Source organism: Zalophus californianus, chromosome 5 (assembly GCF_009762305.2).
Source record: "Zalophus californianus isolate mZalCal1 chromosome 5, mZalCal1.pri.v2, whole genome shotgun sequence".
NCBI lineage: Eukaryota > Metazoa > Chordata > Mammalia > Carnivora > Otariidae > Zalophus > Zalophus californianus.
In genome coordinates, this window is record NC_045599.1 from 122,384,333 (window position 1) to 122,405,411 (window position 21,079).

The following is a 21,079-nucleotide window of genomic DNA, read 5'->3' on the forward strand; positions in this document are numbered from 1 at the left end:
GAGTAGATCTAAATTGTTTTTGTAGGGGATTAGTTAAGAAATGTTAATTATTTAAGATGCTCAGGGCTCTAAAAGCTGAGGAACCTTTCCAGAAGCTTTTATTTGCAGCTAGGGATAGTAATTGCCAAATGCTCCCCATTCCTTCAGTTTTCCAGAGCTAAACAGGCAACATTGATTTATTTGATTCTCAGAAGGTTAGAATGACCCAAGACATTTTGTTATTCCATATTACTTGGCATTTTGCCAAGTCCCACCTAATCTTTGTGTATACTGTGTTGGCTCTGGCTGAGTATTGTCTGTTGAGGTAAGAAATGGGGTGGGGACAAATACACTTTATTACTGAGATGTCCTAATGCCCATGCAGGAGAGCGTCATCTCTGATGATACCATGACTAGTTTCCTCAGTGGATGCCCCAGTATTCTTCAGACTTGGGACTCCATGTATTCTTTCCCTCATATTCTGCATACTTGTCATTGGTTCTGGACAGGTGTTTGCCTTTCCTTGATCATATATTTCCTGTTTAGATATGATAAAATTACTGCTTGCATTTCCTCTTCAGACCCTGAAGCTTAAAATTAGTCTGTTAAAACAGTGTTTACATTTCCTGTTTGTTTGTTTTTCTCCTTAAATCAACTCTGTATAATTATACATTTAGCCTTTGCCCAGTGGTTAGGGCTGTGTGACATCTACCCCAGCCAAACCGGGATGTTTTTATTCTCCTTTCCTTATCTACCAATTGTTTTCAAAACAGACTTGGTCTGGACTTTCTGAAATTCTAAACTTGGTAATATATTAAGATTTCATTCATCTTTGAATTCCAGATGCTTCAAACCCTACTTGGCAGGTGCTTAATAAATATTTGTTAAATAAGTGAATGAATTTAAGATGGATTAAAGATTAGATTCTTTAGGTAAAGAACTTCATAATTAACTACCAGTGGGAGATTTCCTATTATTCAGTGTTTTGCACTGTCTTGGAGGTCTAGCATGGTGCTACATTCCATATACTGTTTTATGATGTTGATTTGCACAGGCCTGTATTGTGCAGTAGTGTCTGAGTGGTAATGTTTGGCAAATAGGAGGAATCTTTAATTTGCTCTCAGTGATTCAAATATGTTTCCATAACAACTCTTTTGTTTGCTTCGTTGGTCTATTTTTAGTAATTTTTTTTTTTGAGGTTTAATCAGGGACCAGACTGTCAGATCTTGCATGTTTAAATTTTTACACAATTTCTCTTTTAGTGCATATCATTTGATCATTTGTCTGTACAAGTGGAAGAGCCAGCTTTATAACTATCTACCCGTAAGCATGTGGACCAATTTTGTATATGTATTTAGGAGGTGCTACTAACAGTAGTAGAATAAATCCCATGTATTTTACTATTTTTGACACTTTTGAACAGTATTCAGGGAAAAAGTCACAATAGTTGACTAAATTGGTTAATGAATAGTTGACCAAATGTGCAATTTATAGATACAGTCTAGGAGATCTAAAGTTGAAAAAACAGCAGCAATTCCTTGACTGAATTTTCCTTTCCTTTTCCTTGATTAGAATCTTCTAGACGGCTGTATGTAGGAACTTAGTGTTCTTTCAGTATATAAGTAGGATTTATTTGTCCACCATTCTGCAAACCATTAATTATGAGTTACAAAGATGACAGGCTTGGGTGACAGAAAGGCATTTTGTATCCACTCCAGACACGATCTCAGTTATCTTCTACTTCTTTGTGCTAACTTTGTATGAGATGAAAAGTTTGGGACTTTTTTTTTTTTAAAGATATTTATTTATTTATTTGACAGAAAGAGACACAGCAAGAGAGAGAACACAAGCAGGGGGAGTGGGAGAGGGAGAGGGAGAAGCAGGCTTCCTGCAGAGGAGAGAGCCCGATGCGGGGTTCGATCCCAGGACCCTGGGATCATGACCTGAGCCGAAGGCAGACGCTTAACGACTGAGCCACCCAGGTGCCCCAAGTTTGGGACTTTTTAAGGGTTCCAATAAACAGTTTCCATGCTGATTAGAGTGGAAAGAATATTGTCCTGGGACTCCAGAAACCGGGATTTTAGGTTCTCCTCTCTATGATAAGAATCTATGTGATTTTTAGAAAACCTTTTCACCTCAGACTTCCATTTACTTACGTGTTAAGAAAACATAAAAGTTTAATTAAATGACCTTTCATAATACTTCTGGCATAGACATGCTATGAGTTAAAGCTATTTTATTTATGTCCCTGAGTCTGGAAAAGTATTATCTTCTTGAGCAATGGAAAATGGACCTTCTCTTTAAGTAGCAAAGGTGAACCTGGGGCTGTCCATTGCCTTTAATCCAATCAGGAAACGCTAGACACTGCCTCCTGGGAGCATAAAAGATGAAGTAGCTAATAATGATGTGAAGTCCATGGTGGTGTGCTTAATGATCACTTACTGAGTTCCAGGTGAGACGCAGTTTTCAGATATTATCTTATTATTCTCACCACACTCCTGTGAGGTCTATTTTACATGAGAGAAAATTGAGGGCTTGAGAGTTCAGTAACTTGCCAAAGAGCACGAGCCTGCTAATTGTCCGAATAAGGTTCAAACTGAGGTTCTGCTTAAGTCTAACAGCCAATCTTGATCTGCTAGGCTCCACAGTCTCTATCTGCAAAACTCACTCTCCTTCATTTGACCAATATTCATTGTAAGGCATCATGTACTGGGGACTGCTCTAGAAGAGATGATTGGGATAGATTACAAAACAGGCAAAAAGCCTTCCTTCAATGCAGCTTGCATTCTAGCAAGGGCAAACAGTGTCAACAGATATAATAAACACATGATTTATATGGTATTTTAGCAGGTGGTAAGTGCTATGGAAAAAGAAAAGGCAAAGTGGGTGAAGAGAGTTGGAAATGTGTGTGAATAATGGGGTGGGTTGCGATTTTGACTTGGGTGGTCAGGGTGGGCATCATTGGGATGGTGATTTTTGATGGACTCGAGGGAGGTGAGAAAATGAGTCAAAGGGACAGCTGGTACTAGAGCCTTCTGGGGCAGAGAAAACAGCAGGGTTCTAAGTGGGATGTGTGCCTGATTTTAGCAATTCAGTTATTTATGACCAAGTAAATAGCCAGAATAAAGAGAACACTGAGGACCTAATATAGACACTTCCATTCCTGCTCATGGTTCTGTTTATTTTAGAGGCAGGATGACTTCTTTCTTATCAGTATGCTCCATCCTGTTTACCCCACATTCTACCTGAAGAGTTTGTTTCTCACAAGAGGGTTTTCAGTCTTCATTTTACTTTGCTCAAATGAAGCAGTTATCAAATCTCCTGATCTCCAGACACTTTTATACTCTTAAAAATTGTGGAGGACTCAAAGAGCTGTTGTTTATATGAGCTATATTTATTAATATGACACTGTATTAGGAATTGAACAGAAATTTGGAAAATACTTAATTTGTTTAAAATAATAACTCTTTTGCATGTTAACACAAATAACATATTTTCATGAAAAATTACTATTTCCAAAATAAAAAACGTAGAATACTAGCAATATTTTACATTTTTGTAAATCTCTTTGATGGTTGGCTTAATGGAAGGCAGCTGGATTCTCATACCTGCATCTGCATTTCATCTGTTGTAATATGTTATTTGAGTTGAAACATACGAAGAAAATCAGCCTCCCACAGATGTGTAGTTGGAAGAGTGAGAAGCATTTTATTAGCCTTTTCAAGTAACCAGATATTCTTCCTTGACACTACACTCAAAGTGGTAGTTTCTGAAGAGTTAGTTTCGGTGTGGCTTTTTGTATTTTGTTACCCTCCTGAGTGAATGAGCACGAAGAAAGCACATAATGTCATAGTGTTAGTGTGAAAACAGATTTGACTTTGCAACCCCCTAAGGCATCTTGGAAATCACCAGGAGTCCCCTGTCCACCCTTTAAAGCTTTGATGAGGTGAAGAGAAAAGTTTTATGAAAACAGTTTGCAAAAAACCCTGTACCATGAGAAAACCATGAACACGGAGAACTTTCTAATGCTTCTGCTTCAGTGTCAGGCAGGGAGGTTTTGTTGTCTCTTTGGGTTCTTTAGTCAAGGGTGTAAGTCACTGCCACAGAAAGCCAGTGAACACATAATCTAGAGAATGGGGGAAAGGCTCTCTCAGCCACCCTTCCCCGCTGTGGTCCCCACAGAGCTAGAAGTAAAGTGATCCACCAGGATTATATACCATGGGGCAGTGCTGCTTCAGCTTTAATGTGCAGCCCAATCACCTGGGCATCTTGTTGAAAGGCAGATTTCGGTTTTGTAGGTTGGGGCCTAGGATTTTGTATTTCTTACCAGCTCTCAGGTGATGCTGTTGGTGTTGGTCCACAGACCACCATTTGAGTAGCAAGGGTCTAAAGGTTAAATTGAGTACTCTGAGGGTAGATTGACTCTGCACTTCTGGTAAATACAGTGCTACTCAGCACGGCCATGCCTGCTAAACTCTGCATCATCAGATGATCAGGGAGATAGATTATTGAGTAAAGATACGGACAGTGCCACCCTCACAGCAGTCTAGCAGGCCTTATCAGCCACATGTTACCATGCTCAGTCTCTTTATACTGCCTAAAACCTCTGATGGCTTCCTGATTACCTGGGAATACAATTCAAACTCCATACCCTGATTCACAAGACCCTTAATAGTCTGGCTTCTGCGGACCTCTTTGACCTTGACAATGATCATTTTTTCTCACTCACTGTGGTGCTGTCACAGAGACAGTGTTTCAGTTTCAGAAGGTGCTTGGATTCTCAGTGTAACTGGCGATGGCTTGTCAAATAAGCTTTCTAATTCTTTGCCTGAGATATAGCAAAGATACAGACCCCCCCAAAAAAATGTTTTGGAAAGAATTTAATAAAAGCAGTAAAGTTGTGAGTTTTTGGATTTTAAAAATACCTATTCAATCAGCAGGTATTTACTGCATACCTACTGTATGTCAGGCATCATTTTAGGCATTGGAGTCATGTCAATGAATAAAATAAAGATTTCTACCCTTGTGGAGCTTTAATTCCAGCACAAGAGAGACAATAAACAATAAACAGAATAAATAAATCATGTAGTACTGATAAAATATAATAAGTGTTATGGGAAAAACAGTGTAACAGAGAAAAAGGAGTTGAGAAAGAGAGGACCAGATGGGAGAGTGAAGATATTTGAGCAAAGGCCAAGAGGAAGTGGGAAGTTACTCATCCAGATGATGTTGGGGAAAGGTCTTGGTGCAAAGGCCCTAAGGCTCCCTGGCATGGGGTGGGGAACAGGCAGGTGACCATGCCAGTGTGGCTGGAGCAGAGCAGTTGAGCAATGTGCTCAGCAAAGTAATGGAGTGTGTGTTTTTGTGTCTGTTTGTCTGTCTGGGTGTCTGTATGGAGGCTACCTAGTTTAGATTTATATATACATTTTTCAAAAGTTAATTATGGAGTAGAGAACCATTGTTTAAAGCTCCAGTGTTCCCTGGCTCCTGCTTTCTTAAGAATTAATTTTAGGGAGAAGTTATTTTAATTTGCACAATTTTATAAACTATAAAAGCTTATTTTATTTTTTTAAAGATTTTATTTTTTATTTATTTGAGAGAGAGTGAGTGAGAGAGAGAGAGACAGAGCACAGACAGGGAGAGCAGCAGCAGGAGAAGCAGACTCGCTGCTGAACAGGGAGCCTGACGCAGGACTCGATCCCGGGACCCTGAGATCACAACCTGAGCTGAAGGCAGGAACTTAACCTACTGAGCCACCCAGGCGCCCCTACAAAAACTTATTTTAAAGTGGTTTAAGCTGTGTATTGGCAGGAATTGAATAGTCAAATGAAAGATGTTTCAGGAAGATGACCTAGCAAATGAAATTTTTGTTCCATGCTTACAGTATAGGCCAGCGAGGATTTAAGTGAATACTTGGCCTCTTTAACCCCCTCTCCTTCTATGAAAGAGTTGCATCTGTCTCTGCAAAATGAGGAAGTCACTGTGATAGAGCCTCAGTTTCCAGTCAGGTCCCACCACCTTTGATAGTGGGGTTGTCCCTTTCTACAGAGGAGGCTATTGCCCAATCCTGGGAATCTCTGCCTTCTCTGGGTGCTGGGCCATTTGGAGAGTAGAAATACTTAGTGCTATGTTGAGCAGTATGTAAACGCTCCACAGGACACTGGACCAGCAGCTTCGGCATCACCTGGAAACTTGATAAAAATGTAAATGCTGAGGTCTAGGGCTGAGGAGTAGTAGGTACTGGCAGCGTAGAGTGTTTATAAATGAGAGACGCCTCTGGAACAGATGTTCTCAACCCTGGCTGTACATCACACTCCCTGGGGAATTTAAAATAACAAAACAAAATGAACAACTAATACCATGACCCCTATACCAGAGATTCCAATTTAATTAGTCTAGGGATAGGCCAGGGGCAAAGGCATCAGAATCTTGTAACTCTCACTGAGTGATTCTAACATGCAGAATCACTATGGTAGAACAGATTTCTCAAACCTTAGCGCTATTGACATTTTGAACTGGATAATTCTTTGTTATGGGGCTGTCCTGTGCATTGTAGGATGTTTATCAGCATCCCTGGTCTTTACTACATTTCCGTAGAACCTCTGCTCCCATTTATGACAACCCAAAATATCCCCAGATATTGCCAAATGTTCCCTGGGTGGCAAAACTGTCCCAGTTGAGAACAATTGCTTTACAGAACATTTCTCAAAGTTTACCGAAGCACTGCCCAGTATAATTATCATGCTATCCACATATGTAATTTAAAACTTTTTAGTAGCTACATTAAAATAAGCAAAATAAAACAGGTGAAACTATGTTAACAGTATAGTTAATCTAGCCCAATATATCCAAAATAGTATTTTAACATACATTCAATATAAAAAATATTAATAAGGCATTTTACATTCTTTGTCCAGGTCTTTGAAATCTGGTGTGTGATTTACCAGATTACAGTGTATTTCAATTCAGATTAGCTACATTTTGAGTCCTCAGTAGCCACATGTGACTAGGGGCTCTTGAATTAGGGTTGAGTAGGCATCAGAATCACTTTGAAAGTTGGTTAAAACAGATTGCCGGGCCACACTCCCAGAGCTTCTGATTCAGCAGGTCTGTGGTGGAGCCTGAGAATTTGCATTTCCCAACAAGTTTGCAAGTAATTCCGAAGCTGCTGGTCTGGTGACCACAGTTTGAAAACCAGTGACTAGAGAAATTCTAGTGCCTTTATTACTAAAAAATATGGTTTGTGAACCAGCAGCAGACCTTGGGGTCTGTAAGAAATGCATAAATCCAGGTCCCACCCCTGACCCATTAAACTGGAACCTGAATTTTGACCATAATGCACGTGAAAGTTAGAAGGTGAGACTTCCTTGAGCAAGACCCTGTTGTGTGTGGGTCTCTATTGTAGCCGCCTGTTTGCTTCCTTCTTAGAGCTTTCTCAGTTCTTTTTCTCTGTTTTTCCCACTTGACTAAAAAATGTAGGCTTTTATTATTATTATTTTCCTGTTAACCATTCTCTATCCAGGGCCTAGTATATCTTGCACATAATAGGCACCTAAATATCTATGAAATTAATGATCCTATAAAAGAAGAGAAGGCTGGGACAATGATTACGTATATTCTTTGGCTTTAGAAATTTAAATAAAAACGTGTTTGGAGATGAGTTGAACACTGGGATTCCGAAACTGATTGTGTGGCTCTTGCTGGCCTGGAGGGTGAAATGGTTCTTCCTGTAAACTTTACCTGTACTGAGGGAAGTATGGGTGACTCACCTTGAAAGAATTGCCTGTAGGAAGCTGCTCAGATTCCTCTTCCTGGGAAGGTGGAGCCAGATTCTTTTCCTTTTAGAGTAGTGGCCGTGCTCTACCTGGCTGTGACATCACACAGCACCCAGGAGGTTCTTGGGATGGTCCTTCTTCAGGACTGTGGGTGCCGCTCAAGTGTCAGTGACCACACAGGCTTCTTCACACTTCCATAGCCAGTTGGCATTCCAGAGGCATCACGTTCAACTGACTCAGTTCTCAATCATTAGAGGCACGATTACAGAGTGGAAATTTCGTTTTCAAAGGGAATTACTGATGTTAAAACGCCTGGCTAAAATACATTTTTTTCACATATAAAAATAGTCTCTTGACTCTTGGATCAGTTTCTTTTTTTTTCTTATGCTTTTAATAATGGAAAATAGTTTCTCCATACTTCTTTGGGAAAAGACAGGAAACCCTTTTTTCCTTTTCTGTTGTGATTTAGTGTTAAGTGTGAAGTAACCAGTGGACTGTTAACTATATATCTTAATATACACAAACAGCTTGTGTGTAGACAGATGGAAAGATGAAGTAATTCAGTAGTTACTTTCAGAGGAGGGCGAAGAAAAAAAAGCAGGAATGAACAACAATTTCATAATATTCTTTGCAATTTACTTCACTGCCCCCCCCCCTTTTTTTTACCCAGCTGCCTTCTCGTCATGCCAGACTTGAAAAAACTGAGACTATGTGAGAGTGAAATGTGTATTTTATGTTTTACAGGAGGATTTAAATGAGAAACAGTGGCATTGTCCAAATTAAGAAACTTGGTTCTTGTCAGGCAATGGTTGCCTAGGTGTAGAAGCAGTATGACAGGCCTGGTGTGGGTAACACAGCTGGCTGACATGACACCCATCTTTGTTAACCTCACTGTCCTAGAGATGTGTTACAATGTTTTCTAGTTGAAGGGCATATACTTTAAGCATATGTAATTTGTGGTTTGTTTTTAATTTTAAGCTATTTCTTAAATCTGAAAAGGGTCAGTGGGGGGAGATCAGTGCCATATAATCACTGAAGCATATTGAGTGAATGCTCCATAGGTGAGGCTTGTCTATGATTATTCCTCATGGTTACCTTTGCTTTATGAGGCTTCTAAGTGCCTGATGCATCTCTAATGATAGAAGATAATAATTCTTTTGGCTCTGGTAACCAAGTTTAGCCACTTACCTGGGAAAACATCTTTGCTCTGACTCCTTGGGTAAGTGTGAAGTTCTCTGACTGGGTTATGCTGCCCTACTGTACTTAATCAGTGTGCATAAAAGTCCTGTTACCCAGTGTTGTGGTAGCTTCAAGAATGCGGTACTGGGTGCACCTGGCTGGCTCAGTCAGTAGAGCATGAGGCTCTTGATGGGGTCATGAGTTCGAGCTGCACATTGGGCATAGAGTTTATTTAATTAAAAATAAAAAAATAATAATAAAAGAATAGACTACTGTACCAGAGTAAGGGCTGGTGATTATATGGGCTGCTTGGTGGTTATGTAGGGGAAATAGAAAATAAAAATAATGGGAACCCTATATAATCACAAAGCAGGAAGGTCAGCACACTGAGGTCAGCACCTTACTAAGGGTATTAGGAGAGGGGAAACAGACTAAATTGATACAAGGGCTGAAAAGTTATGGTAAAGGAAATATTATTTGAAATTGTGCTGTCTCTGTACATTATCTCATTCATCTCCATGGTAATCCTCCATGACACATTGCAGACATTCTTCCCATAATTAGGTGAGGACGCTGAGGCATGAAATACTTAGTGACTTCCTGGTTCACAAAGAGATAATTCGAGAACCAGAACTTTGATGCTAAATTTTCTTTGAAAGCTCCTCTGGGACCTCTTCTGGCTGTGTGCTTATTATGTATAGTTGTTAGCATCTACGAGTATTTCACAACCATTCACAAGAAAATGCTCTGGCTAGGAGGAAAGCTGTGATGTGCACTGTACCTATCCTTTAAAAAAGGGACAATAGACCAACTTCTGATTTAGGTCTTAGGAGCCTTTGATCTAAAATTTTTAGTTCACAGCATTCATTTTGGAGTAAAATAGGCATGATTGCTTCATGCAAGTACTCTGCAATTTAACTGCTTTGTGAATTTCTCCTCTGGATCTATTAATGTCTTTTTAACCCTTTGGTATCTGTCAACCAGAGTCACTTACTTAAAAATATATTTCTTTTATTAATAAAACCATTACCATTACTTATTAGTCAATTTTTAAAATATTTTACAGATGATAAATAACCCTCGTAGTTTCTTGTTGAAGCAGTTAAGTTGGGAAGAAGATCACTGAAATTAATCTGTAATCAAGCAAGAGCAAAATGGACAATATTGTGTTCAAGTATTTGAAGTGCATGTCATTGTTTGCTGAGAAAATAATAACATTTTTGAAGCTTTTGTAAAATGGTGTGATCTCTAGATTGTACATTTTGTTACAAACGTATTTTCTGCTCTGGTTATTAGTAGTTGGGGAGATGTTTATAGGGCTACATGTACAGAGGTTCAACCACATTGGAAAAATAAAGACAAGAACAAATAGCAACAAATCCTCAGCACATGCTCCCTGGCTTGAACACAGTCTGCCCAGTTGACCTCTGACATTCACCACGGGTCATCCTCCTTCAGTCCTCTTCAAGGTAAAGGCTGTATCCCAGATGTTCTTAATCAGCACAGGTTTATTTTAAATCAACTGGTGTTTTCAGCACCTGTAGGGATAATAAAATCTGGAAGTTTACCACCCTCAAACTAAAGCAGTAATTTATAATTGAATTGAAAGGTTTATTTGATTGGATTCTCTAAGCAATTCAGTCGAATCTAATCTGGTTACAGAGCTTGTGGGTCTGGTTCTGTGAGGGAAGTACAAGAGGACCCATCCAGCTGGTTGTGACTCCTCGGGAGAAATTTACTGATGTAATCCATTGTGTGTGTAATTGTGCCCACCACCAGTGAGTTTTTCTGTGGCACTTATATTATGTGGCACTTATAATTGGGTATATAGATGGCCTGCTAAGGTTGTTTTGTCATGCTACTTTATATAAACATGACAAGCATAGTATCAGATACCTGTTCTGTCCAATGTTCTTCCCATGGCCACACCTTCCAGGACTCTAGTATTAGCACAGCTCTATAAAGATATAGTTACCAGATTATGTCTTTAAGTGACTCATTCTATTTGTTCACTTTTGAGGATAAAATTTCAAAGGATTTTCAAGTAGGGGAAATTTGTTGATTGTGAAATGATGAAGAAAAATAATTCATTGTATTGGAAGCCTCAAATCTTTGCTTCTCAAATATTTTTGTAGGCTGTATTGCATATAGTATCAATTCAGTCTCATGTTTTACACAAATTGCCAGGAGGGAGAGAGCTACCCAATGGGGAAGTATTTGCTGTGAGTCATTCCTGGTAATGGTAATGGTACAGATGTGCTCTTCTATATGGTGGAATTGGTGATGGGAGGTAGAGTTTGAGTATTCTGTGTTGTGTGCCCCATATTCCATTGCACACTTTCCAAAACTGACATAATTATAAGGATCATGTGAGGTACTTATTACATATGTAGGCCTTCCCCAGAAGACTGAATTAGAATTTCCACTGATAGGATCTAGGAATATGTATTTTTAACAAGAACCTTAGATTATAAAAAGAATTATACACAATGATTAAGGATTCTGTTTGCTAATATTTTGTTGAGGATTTTTGCATCTATGTTCATGAGAGATATTAGTCTATAGTTTTCCTTTTCTCTAATGTCTGTCTGTTTTTAGTATTAGTGTAATTTTGGCCTCATAGAATCAGTTAGGAAGTATTCCCTCTGCTTCTGGCCTCTGAAGGAGATTGTGGAGGATTTATATAATTTCTTCTTTAAATGTTTCATAGAATTCACCAGTGAACCCATCTGGGTTTGTTGCTTTCTGTTTGGGAATGCTATTTACTCTTTAATGGATATAGGCCTTTCAGATTGTTTCTTTTTGTGTGAGTTTTAGCAGATTGTGTCTTTCAAGGAATTAGTCCCTTTATCTAGGTTATTAAATTTGTGGGCATAAAGTTGTGGTATTCCTTTATTATCCTTTTAATTTCCATGGGATCTGTAATGATGCTCCTCTTTCATTTCTGATACTAATAGTTTGTGTCCTCTTTTTATTTATTTATTTTTAGTTAGACTGGCTAAAGACTTAACAATTTTATTAATCTTCTGAAAGACCCAGCTTTTTGTTTTGTTGAATTTTCTCTATTTACAATAGCCAAATTATGAAAGTAGCCCAAGTGTCCATAGATTGATGAATGGTTAAAGAAGATGTGGTACATTTATGCAATGGTATATTATTCAGCTATAAAAAAGAGTGAAATCTTGCCATTTGCAATGACATGGATGGCGCTAGAGAGTATAAGTCAGAGAAAGACAAATAGCGTATGATTTCACTCACATATGGAATTTAAGAAACAAAACAAATGAGAAAAGAGATTTAGAAAGAGAGAGAGACAACCAAGAAACAGATTCTTAACTACAGAGAACAAACTGATCATTACCAGAGGGGAAGTGGGTGGGGGGATGGGTGAAATAGGTGATGGGGATTAAGGAGGGCACCTGTCGTGATGAGCACCTGGTGAAGTATGAAATGTTGAATCACTATTTTGTACACCTGAAACTAATATAACACTATATGTTAACCATACTAGAATTAAAATAAAATTTTAAAAAAGAGAGAACCTTAGATTATTCTCCTGATCATGCAAACTTAGTACCAATCTACATTGGTGGCTACTGTAGGAAGCCTCTTGGCTCTTTAAATTACAGCCAACACCTTCGTCATATTTTCATCTTTCTGAGTACATCTATCCTAGTTCCTAAAGGAGGGCAGGACAAATATTGTTACCTTCATTTTATAGATGTGATGTCAAATTACCTAACTAAGCCAACAACTCTTAAGGTTTTGGTTGGTAAGAAGAACAATCAAAGCTCTTGGAAAGGTGAGGGGTGGTTAGCTACTCCTCCATAGGTGCATGTCTAGGAGTAAGGAGAGCATGTTTCAGATGATAGTCTGTGACATATATGGACACTTGCTAGACATTTACTAGAGAGGAAGGCACAAAATGTGTCTGTAAGTTTGATGAAGCACCAGTGCACTCTTCTTTGAGGTCCCTTAACCACACTTCATAAGAAAGATTCACTTGAAGCACACATGGCAACATTTAGAATTGGATTCTGTGCCCTCCTGAACTATTAGCTAGACACTGATTAGTGAGTAGGGCACCAGTGCTGTCCCTAAAGAACTTGGGGTATAGGCTTCAGTGGGTTCTTGTATTCCATTCAAGCAGTGGTGGGGACTAACTAAAACATTCAAGCCAATCCACATGTTTTGAATACCATTAATTTCAACAGAGAGCCTAGTTCTAACATTATGTATGCTAATTATCTAGTCACTAGAAAACCCCTTTCTGATTTTCAAACTATGTTGTTTCTTTGCCTAGACCACCTTTATTTTATTTTACTGGGTAAGTCCTATTCATTCTTTAACACCATCTCTTCTTGGAAGTATTTCCTGGTTCTGTAGGACTTTGTTACTTAAAGTCTAGTCCACAGACCAGTATCATTGCCATTATTTGGGGGCTTGTTAGAAATTCTCAGGATTCTCAGTCCCACTCAAGACATGCTGACGCAGAATTTTCATTTTAACAAGATTTCTGGTGATTTGGAAGCACAATAAAGTTTGAGAAACACTATTCTAGAAGTTAGATGCTCCTCATTTGTGACCCATAAAACTGTGATCATGGCTCTATTAGAACAGTTAATATCTTTTTGCCTGTTCTTCTAGGTTAGTCACCATGTCTTACTCATTTCTACACTCCTATCACCTGGCACATATTGGATGCTTCATTCATGTTGAATAAATGAAAAAACAAAGTTACCCATGACAAAATTAGTTGTTTAAATCTAAATGGTGGTTTCTCAGATGTCCAGCTGGCTTATGTGTCCTTATACCCTGAAAGTCAGAATGAGTAGAAGATAATATATTGGCCAGCTTTCTAGGGCTATTGGTGAGAAAGAAGTGATTCTTGGACATAAGAACCATATAGCAGTGGCATGATGGGAAATTCATGAAGGGCGGATTTGGTTTCTAGATAATGTGAATGGTCATAGGGAGAGGGCAGAGTCACCTAAGGCAACCATGTGTGCTAGGGGTTCTGAATACTTTTCTATCCCAACACACCCAAGCGATTAGACAGATTTCCAGCAGTAAGAACAGCTAATTGTAACAGGTTTTCATTGGGACTCCTGTGTCAACTATATAAATCTGCTATAACCCTAATAGCCCATCTTTTTTTTTTTTTTTTTTTTTTAGACTCACTGAGACAAATGGTTCTATGCCTGGTGTTTTGAGTGGAGAAAGAGGGCCTTGAGAGATAGTAGGTACAAAGAGCACATCCTGAGATTGGAATCAAGTGTTTGGAATGGATGGATAGATTCAGATATTTAATCTGGCAGGTTAGCTCTAGGTGTCTAGAAAATTAGCGTAGGGTAGGAAAGAGCAGGTAATAAGAGGTCCTATCAGAGTGAGGGCTGGTCCAAATCCAGGTCTCCAGGTACTTAACAACTGGATGGTTCTTGTTCTACATCTGTCTCAACCAGGTCTCTTGGGATGGGGACTGTTAATTAAGGCCTAATGTTGGCTAAAAGCGGAGGGAGGGTTTTGGGTGCCATGGAAGTACAAAACAGTTTGGTAATGACCCAGAATCCAGTGAATAGATGTAGAATAATATCCAACCTATAATTAAGAAGAAAATGTTTTTCTTCCTTTAGTTGGGCCTTAGGGGCAGTTATCACAAATCTGGGGTAGGAGTGGGGAATAATTTACAGAAGGGAAGGGATTTCAGAGCTAGTCAGAGGTTTTGGCCTGAGGCAGGGGACTTAGAATACCTAGGGAAGCCAGCAGGTGATGTATAAACTGAAGCTGGGGTGGAGGAGACAGTGATGTACTGAAGAACAAATGCCCATTTGAAGGGTCAGCTTTAACTGGTAGTGTCGTATGGGAACCTGGACCCCAGATTTCACAAATATAGAAACAAGCATCTTCTTTTTAAATGAAACCGTCTTCATTTTTAAACCTTGGCAACTAATTTCCAAGGTATAGAATGCCACGAGGGCTGGAGTCAGTTTGATGGGTACCGGTTTGTGACATCTAGCCTCCGAAAACTTTTTGGCTACAAGTATTGCAGGATTTCTGTCTCCTGGGTGCTTTGGGGTCTCTTTGTGTCTTTTTAAAAACCACAAAGGCTTGGGTTGAAACCAAAGGGAAACAAGAAGCCCGTTAGTTAGAGCTTGTCGTTGAAATGAAATCAATTAATCATCTCACTCTAACCACCTTCTAACTCACCAAAATTAAAAGCAAACAAGCACAAATGAAACCAAATGAAAGGCAAAAATAACCGCCCCAAACCTCAGCTTCTTCCTGAGTCTTCATGGATGGCATCAATCACCTACTGTTATTCAACTAAGAAACCGGGCAGGGTTTATGACTCTTTTTTTTGCCTCAACCTTCACATCTTATGATGACTCAGGGCCAAAAAATGTCACCTTCTGAACTTGCACGGCTCATCTCCTTGTCTGTCCATCCCTGTTGCCATTGTTCTACATCACGTTCTATTGTCCTTTGCCAGGATTATTCTAAAAGTTTCCTTATTGGCATTCCTAACTGATTTTGTGAGGAAACAACACAAACACACTCTATCTTTTTCCAGGACTAGGTCTTGGCTAGGGTCTGTGTCTGAATCCACAGATGGGGCTTAGCAGATCTGATCCTCTCACCTGCGGTGACTGAGACAAGAGGCCAGAATGTTTTCAGCCATAGTGGGGGCTCTGCTGGAATAATTCCCAGTTCCGAAATTAGAACAATGTAGCACACAGGTCAGTGCTGTCTGGGAAATCTCTTTTTCCTCTTCCAATTTTTATGTGTTAGCACAGACTATATATTCATATTTTTATGAAAGTAGGGTCATTAGGCGAGTTTCTGAAAAATGTACAGTAATGAGATAAACCAGATCAGGCAAGGATTGTTTTGTACCACGTGTCTCACCAATACCCCATAGCCTATTAGAAACTTAAATGTCCATTCCTTAAGTGGGTTTCAGGTTCATAGATCAAATAATTAATGTTAGATAGAACATGAAACTGGGGAGAAAGTGATTTTATCATGGTTAGGTCATCCTCTGGTCTCTAAGGTTAACCCGGGGAGTACCTCCGGAGGCCTATATCTTTCAGGACTAATATAGAGATGTCCCAGCAGGACCACAATCACTGACACCGATTTTTCCAGTGCTAACATGAAAAAGGAATGAATGATTATAAAAGAATTAACTAGAGTTTATAACTGAATTAAAAACCAAAAAAGGACCCAGATTGGGAAATATCTACTAACTTGTTTTTAACTAAAAGGCCCTATGGTTAGACTGCCTAGATTTTATAGCGACAGGTTATACTAGCTACTTACTAGCTATGAGATCTCAGATAAGCTGCCTATCCATTATAAGTCTTAATCCCCTCATTTGTACAATGGGGAAAATATCACCTACCCCAAGTTTTGTGATGAGGATTAAATAGGAAAACACATAAATCTCTCAGCAAAGTATCTAACATTTAATAATAGGCAATTAATGAATTTTAACATCTTTATACTTACTTCTCAATGAAAGTCTATCCCCCCTACATGTATCGATATAAAATCATTTTAAGCATACTCCTAAAAATAAAAATGCATATATTTGGGGGAATCTCAGAAGGATAAAATGTTCTTAATAACTTTTGAAAATATAGTCTCATGGTTCAGAATTCAAAAAAGAAAAAAATAAAGCTGAAAGCCTTTGTATATCAATCACCTTTCTCAGCTAGGTAACCAGTGTTACCAGTTTCTTGAATATCCTACCAGAGAAAATTGATGCATCTACGAGCAGAAGCAAACAGACATTTTTTTCCCCAATTTCTTTAAAAGTGTTTTTGAATCTGAACTTTTCATCTGTACCAATAGGAAGAATTATTATTGTTTTCAAAAGGAAAGGAGATGGTGCCACTTTGATATAAATATGTCTACTGTAATTTTTCTAAGATTATATCTAACACTTTTCTTAACATGTAGGCTATAGGACTGTGGGACATATTTTATGGCTCTAGTATTTGTGCCAAACATTATCTTGTATATTGAATTTATATGACAGTTCAATATGGTTAGGCCCAGATGATAAAGGATTTGCTGTGCTTAATTAAATTAAATTAAATGCAAATATATTTTCCTTATAAAGAATATTCTGCCCTTTGCAAGACATAGGAAGCCTGAAATTAGCTCTGGTATTTCCAGTGAGTTTCAAAAACTAGTCCCTGAAATAAAGTAGCAAAATACCATGGTGAAAGAGCGGTTGTGAAAGGAGTTTTTCGGAATATTGTTCTTTCTTCTCTATTCACTCACTCAAGACTAAATATGGCATTTCCAAACTGTAAAAAAGGTATTGACTATTGAAAAGGTAATGGCAAACTCTATGCAGGGCAGCTTCCAAAAAAAAAAAAAAAAAAGTGTTAGGTGGATGGGAAAGCCTAACTGTTCCTTTTAATATACCACTCACCGGGCCACATTCACCCTGCAAGCGGACTTTGCTATAGGAACATGAAGTCTTGGGAACTGTAGTGAGTTCTATGGGTGCCCCCTCTAGACCTCCATCACCAGCTGGAGCGCTCCTCCACTCCTGCCCTGAGTTCTGTAAGTGCTGCAGCTAAGGCTTGCGGCAAACCTGCTTCGGCAGAGGAGCTCTCAATCAAACGGGACCCATATCCTAAGAGGTGAAAGCCCCAAGGCGCAGTCCTCAGCCAAGGCTCCTGGACCAACACAGGTTTTCTTAAAGCCAGTCCCCTTGCCTGGGGGTGGAATAACTCTGACTGGCTCAGGTTCCCACGCTCCCTGTGGGACCAAGCTGAAGTCAGACTCCCAGTGAGAGCTCATCCTTGTTTAGAAGTGAAAAGGAGCAACTGGAGAGCGGAGGGCAGATGTTAGGGACCTCATTTAAGAATGGGATGGTCCTGGAACAATTATGGCAACATTCCCCCCCCCCTTTTTTTTTTTTTGATGTTAACGCTTTTTTGAGCAAAAGTGAAAGGAAGCTCCCTGTCTGTTCTGCTTCTACTTCAGCCTTCCTAAGCCTGATAGAGTGAACCAGTTTTCAAGTTGATCCTGTTGGAGCCCACCTCATCAGCAATGTTTTGTACTGTACTCAGAATTGCTAACGTTGTTCCTTGTACCATTAGAATCCTGATGATATTCCCTGCTCATACATGACTCAGAGTCAGTGATGGAGCTAAAATACTAGGTTTTTTCTTTCTTTCTTTACTTAATATCTAAAAGTCAACTAGAGGAATTGAAAGAAGGGGCCACCAGCTACAGTAGGAAGACAGGAACACCTGTTTTCTACATATTCCCTCTTCTTTTAAGGCCCTGACTTCCTGTTCACAAACAGAGTAGGTTCCCAAGTTTTGGTCTAGTGTTGTTTTCATGCATTTTTTAAAGCAATAATTTCCACAATGGTGGGAAGGAAGTAAAGGTAAATGGGGTTTTAAACAACTTGGTGAAGTTCCTATAATCTGGCACAGCTTTAGGAACAGCCTATTTCCTGACTCCCCAAATGTGCAGGCAACTCTTGACCCTAAAAGAGGGTGGATAAATATTTTTAGCATATAATAAAGCCTTGGAAAACAGAAAAAAAGACTTTCAGTATGACACAGAGTGATCTCTCAGCTGAAAATGAATAGAAGTCATATGATCACATGTTAAAGAATCTTAGGGTTGCACCAGCTCACTTTCTTCAGCTTTGTAATTTTGAAGAGAAGAACACTGACTTGCTTATAATTCCACAGCTGTGTAGGGACAGCTACGCTAGAGTACAGACCTTGATGATGCAGTTTGCTGTCTGGGGACACCACACACTAGATGTCCTGAAAACCTCTCCACTTCCATATGATTGTCCACTCAGAAAACTCAAGAGTATCTTTAAAAATATACTTGCTGGATTAAAATAAGAAAATCATTTGCATAACTTTAAACCAACAATGCGCAGTTATAAAACAATTGGTTTGAGTTGATTATTATTCACTCCCTGGAACTGTGGAGAAGCCACCCTTACTACAGACCAAGGGAGTTCTTTATTACCACCTGAACACAAGAGCAGGCTTTGTTCATGGGGAAGTGGACTGGACATTGTGTTGGGCAAGCAAGAGACAGTGTCTGCCATACTTTTCCAGAATTATCTGTGTCAGTGGCTAAGTTTTATAAATGTTCTCTGTGTGCTTGAAAAGAATTCTTAATCTCTAATTATTGATTACAGATATTGTATGCACCTGTAGAGTGGATCATATATATTCATTCTATCAAATTTCTAAAGGGTAGTGTTCAGATATTATGCAATTTTAACTTTTTGAGTGCTTAATATGAGAGTATACCACTAGGTTTGTGGGTTTGTCAGTGAAAACTGTTTGCATGTACTCTGTACTGTGCTTGCTGATAATGCTTGGATATATTCCTATCATCATTATTTTTCCTTATGATCATCCTTTTTTTGTTGCTTTGTCCCTTGTTTCTTATTTCTTTTTTCATCCTCGAAATTTCATCCTGGCAAAATTTCACGGTCTACTACTGCAGTAATTCTCTTAAATGTTTAGTATACATACTTAACCAAAGTTTGAACTTAATCAACATCTTTACCCTTCTCCAAAATAATACAAAGATTTTAGAATGATAATGTCTTATCTCCTCTCCTGTAATTTTTGTCATACTTATTCTAGCAGTTTATTTCCAGCTTGATTTTCTTAACCCTCTTCTCTCAAATTAATCATTTTTACCAACAGATTTTATTAAAACTTTCTAATTTTATTTTTCAAATTCTGATTTTATTTGCTCAGTGTTGTTTCCTGCTGTTTACTCCTTTATTAGAGGTTCGGTTTCCTTTATGCAGAAGTGTTCTTCCACTAATTCTTTTAGCCAGAGTCTGAAAGAGAAAGCTCATTTTTTTGGTATCAGTGTGTTTTTGCTTTTCAACTTTTAAATGATTGTTTAGCTGGGGATAGACTTTGACATAGACAGACATTTTTTTCTTAGCACACTTCATTCAGTAGTTACCTCTTTGACTTCTTGTTGATATGAAATCTCTTATACATATCATTGTTGTTTCCCTTTTCTGTTTGTTTCCTTTAAGATTTCTTTTGCTCTGTATTTTTAGTATTTGATATTTTATGCATTTGTATTTATATTTACTTGATTAATTTTGCTTCCTTTTTTAAAATTTTTAAAAATGTTTATTCATTTGAGAGAGACAGAGAGTGAGCAAGAGCATGAGCAGAGGGGAGTGTCAGAGGGAGAGGGAGAAGCAGATTCCCTGCTGAGCAGGGTGCCTCACTCAATCCCAGGACCCGAGGATCATGACCTGAGCTGAAGGTAGATGCTTAACCGACTGAGCCACCGAGGTGCCCCGAATTTTGCTTCTTTTATATGAAAATTTGTCAGTCATAATCTCTTTGAATATTTTTCCTTCACCATTATCTAGATGCTGTTCTTTTAGAATTCTTTCTTGAGCTTGACTTTCTCATTCTTTTGTTCCTGTTTGCTAATCTCTCATATTTTACATCTCTTTATCTTCGTCTGGTATATTTAATAATTTTTTCATGTATTTTCTAGTTTGCTATTTCTGTCTTCAGTGGGTAGTCTGATATATTACCTGTCCTGAGTTAAATTTTTTGTGTGTGTTTATGTGTGTGTGTTTGTGGGTGATATGCATTATTCACGCAGAGAAGTATGTCAAACATTTATAGTAGTAATATAAAATGCATGTACTCTCCACTTAGGTAATAAAATAGAATATGACTAATGGCTTAGAATTCTCCTGTCTACTTCTCTCCAGCCATACCACCAACTGCCAGGTAGCCATTGTCCTGACTTTTTGTTAACTCTTTGTATTAGAGTTCTCCAGAGAAACAGAGCTATTAGAATGTGCATGTGTTTATGTATGTTAAAATTTTGGCTTATATGATTATGGAGATTGACAAATCCAAAATCTCTAACATAGGTCAGTAGGACAGAGACCCAAGGAATAACCAGTGTTGCAGTTCAGGCCTGAAGGCGGTCAGGCTGGAGACCCAGGGAAAAGTAGCAGTTCAGGTTCAAAAGGAGTCTGCTGGCAGAATTCCCTCTTGCTCAGAAGTCAGTCTTTTGTTCTCTTCAGGCTTTCAACCGATTGGATGAGGCCCACCTGCATTATGGAGGGCAATCTGCTTTACTTATAGTCC